This window comes from Vombatus ursinus, unplaced genomic scaffold, assembly GCF_900497805.2.
Source record: "Vombatus ursinus unplaced genomic scaffold, bare-nosed wombat genome assembly UNPS02014931.1, whole genome shotgun sequence".
Lineage (NCBI taxonomy): Eukaryota > Metazoa > Chordata > Mammalia > Diprotodontia > Vombatidae > Vombatus > Vombatus ursinus.
Genome location: NW_020954709.1, coordinates 997,667 through 1,004,677, shown reverse-complemented (window position 1 = coordinate 1,004,677; position 7,011 = coordinate 997,667).

Genomic DNA, 7,011 nt, shown 5'->3' with positions numbered 1-7,011 from the left:
TCAGGTGGTCCAGGACCCAAGAGTTCTGTTCACCCCAGCTTACTAGCCACTCCCATCCAGATCTCTCTAGGCTCTTCCATCACCCCAAACTACTTGGTCACTCCTAGATCCCTCCCACAGTTTTTTACTGTATTTAAGATCCACCTTAGCCCCCATTCAGATGCTGGGAATTTCTCATGACCAAAGGCTGAGACTCTCATGCCCTCTCACCTGTGGAGTCACTGATATTTGGGTTCCTTGGGAGTCTGGCCTATCTGCTTTATCTTTAATAAACTTTTTCTCTGGCTGGAAGAAGATTTGGGTTGAATTCATTCAGGCAGACCCGGAGCCGCAATCTTGGGGTGCCTCTGTGCATCTGGGAGCACCCCAAAACCTCTACGTCTCTTCATTAGTGCAACTTTTCAAACTTATTATTACTGCTTTCCAAAAGGAGCCCTGTACTCCAGCTAGATATGACCTTCACTGTTTTTCGAGCATGCCATGTTCAATTCAGACTGGGCCTTTAGTTTCTTACTTCTTCACCCACATCTTCTCTCCTTATTCCCCAAATTGAAATGTTGCCTTATGACCTCTGTTCCCTGATCACATAATCAGGTGGAAGTCCAGCTCCTCTCTTTCTATGCATATGAAAGACAAACAACAACCTGTTAGTAGTCCCAGCTCCCTCTTCCCTCTCTGTCCACATGGGATATCATGCCCTTACCTATGGGTGCTCTGCCCAAAAGAATGTAAATTTTATTTTTTTAAAATGTTATTTTATTTATTTGTAAATAAATTTTATAAATTTATAAATTTACAAATAAATTTACAAATAAAATAATAAAATAAATTTTATTTATTTATAAAATTTTATTATGGCTGAAACCTAGCAAGATATCTTGGGGATTATTGGCTAGATTTCCTTCTTAAAGACAAGGCCTTAAACACAATACACTGTGGCTTTGATTGATTAGCCAACAATAGGTCCCAGCCTAAGCACCACTCAGTAGTGATTGTTTGGGCCCAGATGGCTCAGAGTGAATATAAAGAGTAATTGTTTCTGTTGTGGCCAGATACCCAGAGGGATCCCCTCCCATGTTGTTTTCTTTTCTTTTCTTTCTTTCTTTTTGATTAGATAAAAGGGGCCATTCCTTGAATCATTTCTTAACCAGCCTTAAACACTGAATGGGTGTTGCCTCAGTCAAAGTGAGAACTTGGAAAGACCTTAGCTTGAAAAGGCCAACGTCTCCCACTGCTTCCTGGGCCATCTCCAATTCCTGATCTATATCTTACTACAGGACCCAGATGGCTCTGGAGGAGAAAATGAGGCTGGTGATTTTGCATAGCCCTTCCTCACTTAAATCTAATTCACTTGCAAGTCATGGCATCATCTTCCTGATGTCATGGTCCTCTTCAAGAAGCAAGGACAAACAACAGTTAGGTGGAAACCCAGCTCCTCTCTTTTTATGCATATGTATTAGCCAAATACCATCTTTTGTTGTGAATGATGACTTCAGTTGACAATATTTTGACTCCCAGGTTTGTAAATTAGGGGAAAAAAAAGATTGATTCTCGTATCTTTTTTCCATTTCTAGGAAAGGTGGGGGGGGCAGGGAATAAGTATTTATTAAATCCATACTATGTGCCAGGTACTGATCTAAGCATTTTACAAATATTATCTCATTTGGTCCTTTCAATAACCATGGGAGATAAGTGCTTTTATGACCTCCATTTTGTCATTGAGAAGCCTGAGACAGACAAATGACTTGCCCAGGGTCACATAGCTAGTAAGTATCTGAGACCCAATTTGAATTCAGTTTTTCCTGATTACAGGTCCAGCATTCTATCCCTATGCCACCTAACTGCCTTAGGAAAAGTGGCTAGCTTTCCAGATTTTTTACATAGTATTCAATTTGTCATTTTAGCTATAACTACTATTCAAGTACATCTCATGAATCTTTGGAAGTTCAATAGAGGAACCGATTCCACCAGTCAAATGGAGATCCAAGACATTTCCTAGGAATTCCAGGAGTAGGCCCTAAAATAAGTACTGTTGTCTGGAATAGATGCAGTTAAGTAAGCTCTTGTGGTATGTCCAGTCATATTTGTTTTATACAATTACCACATTTTACCCCAGTACTTTTTTATGATATCCTATAGTTTCTAGTTTACTTTCTTTTATATTGTTGCTTCTGAAAAACTTACATAAGCACCTGTTGATAGGGTGAGAACAATTGATATTTGACATATTCAAGTTGGTGATCATCTATGAGGTTTTTAAAAAATGAAGCTCATAAAAGAAGACATACAAAGTTTATTAGTTTGGCTGTGCATGGGAAAATTTTGACCATGAACTGCTGTGGTATTTGTTATTTTAATGAATAGGAAATCATCAAATATCTCTGGGAGTTTATGCTTCATGTTAAAAATTATACACTTTGAAATATATACCTGGTTAAAATAAAAATCTTGCATATAATGAATGACTAATGTAAAACCAGAGTCTGTGATGCCAAGGCAGTTTACATATGTTTCAGGTTTCTACAAACTCTTTTTTAAAATAACATTTTATTTTCCCCCAATTACATGTTAAAACAATTTTTTATATTAAAAAAAAAGTTTTAAGTTCCAAATTCTATCCTTTCCTCACCCCTTCCCCACTCCCTGAGATGGTAAGCAATCTGATATAGATTATAGATGTGCAATCACATAAAACATTTTCATAGTAGTCATTTTACATAAGAAGACTTGAACAAAGAAAGAAAAAGAGAAAAGGAAGGAAGAGAAAGAAAGAATGAAAAAGAAAAATAGTATACTTCTGTCTGTATTCAGAGAGCATGTTTCATCATGAGTCCTTTGGGATTGTCTTGTTTGACATTTTAGCCCTTTGTAGCTTGACTGCAAACTACCTTTCTAGTCTTCCTGTGCATCACTTCTCTTAGCTTAGTCTAAATTCCAGTCAGACTAGCCTTCTTGCTTTTCCTTACACGTGACAGTCTTTTTCCAAATCTGTACATTGGCATAAACTGTCTAGCATGCCTGGGTTACGTTCCCTCCTCTTCCTAGTTTCCCTAGATGAAGAAAGTTTCCAGGAGAGTTTCCTTTCCCTAGAATCCCTAGTTTCTTTCAAAGCTCAACTCTGGTGTAACTTTCTCTATGAGGTTTTTCTATCTTTGTCTTATACCCAGCTGTGTTACTTCTCCCAAATTACTTTTTATTTTGCATCTATTTCACATCTATTTGTATATGTACATGCTCTCTCTTCCCGACCCTCTTCTTCCAATAGAATATAAGCTTTTGGAGGACAAGGATTGTTTCATTTTTGTTTTTGCACTCTTAGCTGCTAGCATAGTACATGGCCCCATAGTGGTTGCTTAAGAAATGATTGCGGATGGACGAGCTCCCTGAATCACACTTGGAAATAATTGACTTATTTTCTGGCTAGACATGGTGCCACATTCTTATATTTGTCTGTAAAACCTTGCCTTTACCTGGAATCTTTTACTTGGGGTTATAAACCTTGTAATGTAGCAGGTGTTTTATAAATATTTGCTGAATTAGATTGAATTAAAGTATGAGCAGGATGAGTTTCTTTAGATGGAAATAAAAGTAGCAACTGAGAAGTATATTATTGTTCAGGATAGGTATAGCACAGAAAAATATGGTGGGCATGTGGCCATGACAGGATGGTATGGCTTGTTTTATTATAAGTTTAGCCTGGTCATATGACTACTTCAGTAGGATTGTTGGGAATGATGGGGTAAGGGCCCAAGCCTAGACCTTTATCCCTCACCCCAAAAAGAATTTGGGTCCCATTTGTCTGCAGGCCCCAGAAAACCCTTAAACTTTCTTTAAACTCACTTACTTAGTCAAGGAAGCCTCAATTCATCCAACTGGCCTTTCCTTATGGCCTAGGCCCAATCTCCCAATTCTTTGTTACCCTAATTAGGCCTACCCCTCCATTGTCTATTACTGGCCTGTTAGCCCTGAATTATACTTCCCATCTTTGATTTTATCCAGGCCCATTCAACCTCCCAGACACTCCCATTGGGATTCTCCCAAGACCCACCCCCATTTACCTCAGCTTCAAGATCCTCCCTAAACTCTTCCTCCAATAACTGGCCGCTCCTATCAAGACACACCTTCTCCCAGCCCTCCCCACCTCCCCTAGTCATCCCAAACTACTTGACCACTCCTAGATCCCTCCCATAGTCTTTCTGTATATAAGATCCATCCTGGCCACCATTTAGGGGCTGAGGCTTTTTTATGCCACTCATCCTTCCAGGTGTCACAAATGGTCAGATTCCTTAAGAGTCTATCCTAGATGACTGATTTTTAATAAACCTTGACTTTGGCTGAAAGAAGTCGTGGGTTGAATTCTTTTGGGCAGGACCTGTGTGTCATAATTTTGGGGTCCCAGCACCCCTAAACCTCTAGACCTCAACAGGACCACTGAGACCATAAGTGAGAAGGAAGTCTCAGACTCAGCTTTTCTGAGGGCAACACTCTAAGAAAAAGGCCACAATGAGATCTGGATTGATAGGACAGGCTCTGCTTGGGGAACAAAGCAGGTAGGGAGTAAAGGATGATCTATTGCTTATGGAAGAAGAAATAGTTTGTCAGGACCTTAGGCCCTTAGGGAAGTTATGAAAGCAGGGCAAGAGAGCTGATTAAGAAAGGGAAATTCTATTTTGCCTGGAAAGTTCTGTGGCTTTGGGCAAGGAAGGTTCCCAGGGAGTTTCACTGGGACAGAGCCTTCCCCATGACTAAACTGTCTCATTTGAAATTTTACTCATTTTTATTAGAAAGGACACCATTTCTGAAGTTAGAGAATATAAGTTTAAATATTGCCTCTGACATTTACTACCAACATGTTGTTGGATGAGTCCTTTTACTTCTTTTGATCCTACTTGCCTCAATTATAAAATCAAGGGGTTGGATTAGATGAACTCTGAGGTCGCTTCCAGCTCCAGATACATTATTAAACAATTAGGTAGCATGACAGATAGAGCACTGGTCCTGGAGTCAACAAGACCTGAATTCAAAACGGTCTCAGACACTTACTAGCTGTCACCTAGTGACAAGTTGGTCACCTAACTTATATGCCTCAGTTTCCTCCTTTGTAAAATGGGGATAATAATAGCACTTACCTTCCAGAGTTGTCATGAGGTTAGGATCAAATGAGATAATATTTGTAAAGTGCTTAGCACAGTGCCTAGTTATTCTTAGTGCTAGTTATTGTTAGTTATTAGCTTATGTAACTAGGCACGTGTAGGAGTTACAAATGAAATTCTATAAATTCTATCTGTTCCGGGTTCTGACAACTGGCCCAGCCAGTGAAATTTAGGATAATACATCTAGTGCTTAAAGGCAGCTGGGTGGGGCCTGGAGTCAGGAGGAGCTGAGTTCAAATTTGATCCCAGAGATTTACTAGCTGTGTGGCCCCGGGCAAGTCATTTAACCTTTGTTTCCCTCAATTTCTTCAACTGAAAAATGGGAATAATGGCATAGGACTGGTGTGAAGGTTAAATGAGATAATATTTGTAAAGCAATTAGCATTAGCACAGTGCCTGACATATAGTAGGTCCTATAAAAATGATGACTATTATTATTTTTAGTTCCTCTAGTCCAACCCTCTCATAAATTGAGGTGACTAAAACCCAGGGATTGGAATGATACCTAATTGATCTTAAGTGAGATTGGCAAATTGAACTGATTTGAGCCCTGACCTGAACTAAATTAATTCTCTTCTCCAAAAGGCATAGCTCCACCTTCTACCTTCCTACTGCTATCAGCTATCCCTTGAATGATCTCTCCTTCTGAATATATGACATTTTGTAAGATATCACTAATGGTTATTTAGTAATTAATAAGCCCCATTCTCTGGCCCTTAGATAGAAGATTGGATTATCACAAACCTGTAGAGGGCAGCCTCTGAAGGTCTATGTAGAGGTTGGAGAATTTACCTCTTAATCTTCTTTAATAGTCCCAGGTAGAGAATTTTCTCTCTTCTTTTGCTCTAGGGATCGTGTTATTGGGCCCTGGAGAGCTAGAAAGGGACAAAAAGGAGTATCTTCAAGAATCTTACAAAAAACAAAGAAACAAAAATAACAATGACAACAAAAACCTAACCCTAAACACAAAGGATAAGGTAATATTTTTTCCATTTGCTTTAATGATTCAATTCCTCCCCCCTCCTCATTTTAGACTTGGCAAGAAAGTTCTGATAAGTCTACATAGCCAGGTAGTTACAAAGCAAGCTAAAGATGCTCTGTTTCAGATGCTTAAGTCAATATTCATCTACAATTTCTATTTTTCCAAAATGAAAATACTCTTTTTTTTCTTATCACCATAACACTAACATTGCTAGGTTGATTTTGTTCAGCATTTTGGATTCCAGGTAACACAAAGCTTGAGCCCCAATGGATAGACTGTCAAATAGTTATGAGTAAGTGACAATGATGTTAGAATGAAATTTTTGAGGGGGTAGGGAGAAGAGGGTCCTAAAAATTCAAATGATCATTTTAATTATTAGAAGCACTATACCAAATAATGTAATGGTAATTGCCAACATCGAGAGAAGCCTTGAAGTTTTTTGAGGACCTATTATAGATATTATTGTCCATATTTTACAGATAAAGAAAATGAAGTTTAGAGTGCCTAAATAACTTGCTTGTGGTCACATAACTAGTGTCAGAAGTAGGATTTGCCTCTCCAAGTACAGCATGCTTGCTACTACATACATTACAGCCTTGCCAAAGAGGAGATACTTTTTGATGTTTCCACACTACTGGACAGGAGAAAAAGAGGATAGACTACTGGATAGGACTTCAGAGGCCTGTTTTCTAGTCCTGGTCTGCCACTAACAAGCTGTGTGATCTTGGTGAAGAAACTAACCCTTCTTAGACTTCTATTGCTCTTCCTGGTACAAGGAAGTCTATTGGATAACAACTATAGCTCCAAGAGCGGAATCAAAAGGCCATTCTGTGGGTGACAGCCACATGAACTTGAACCAACTTTTTAAGTAAAATC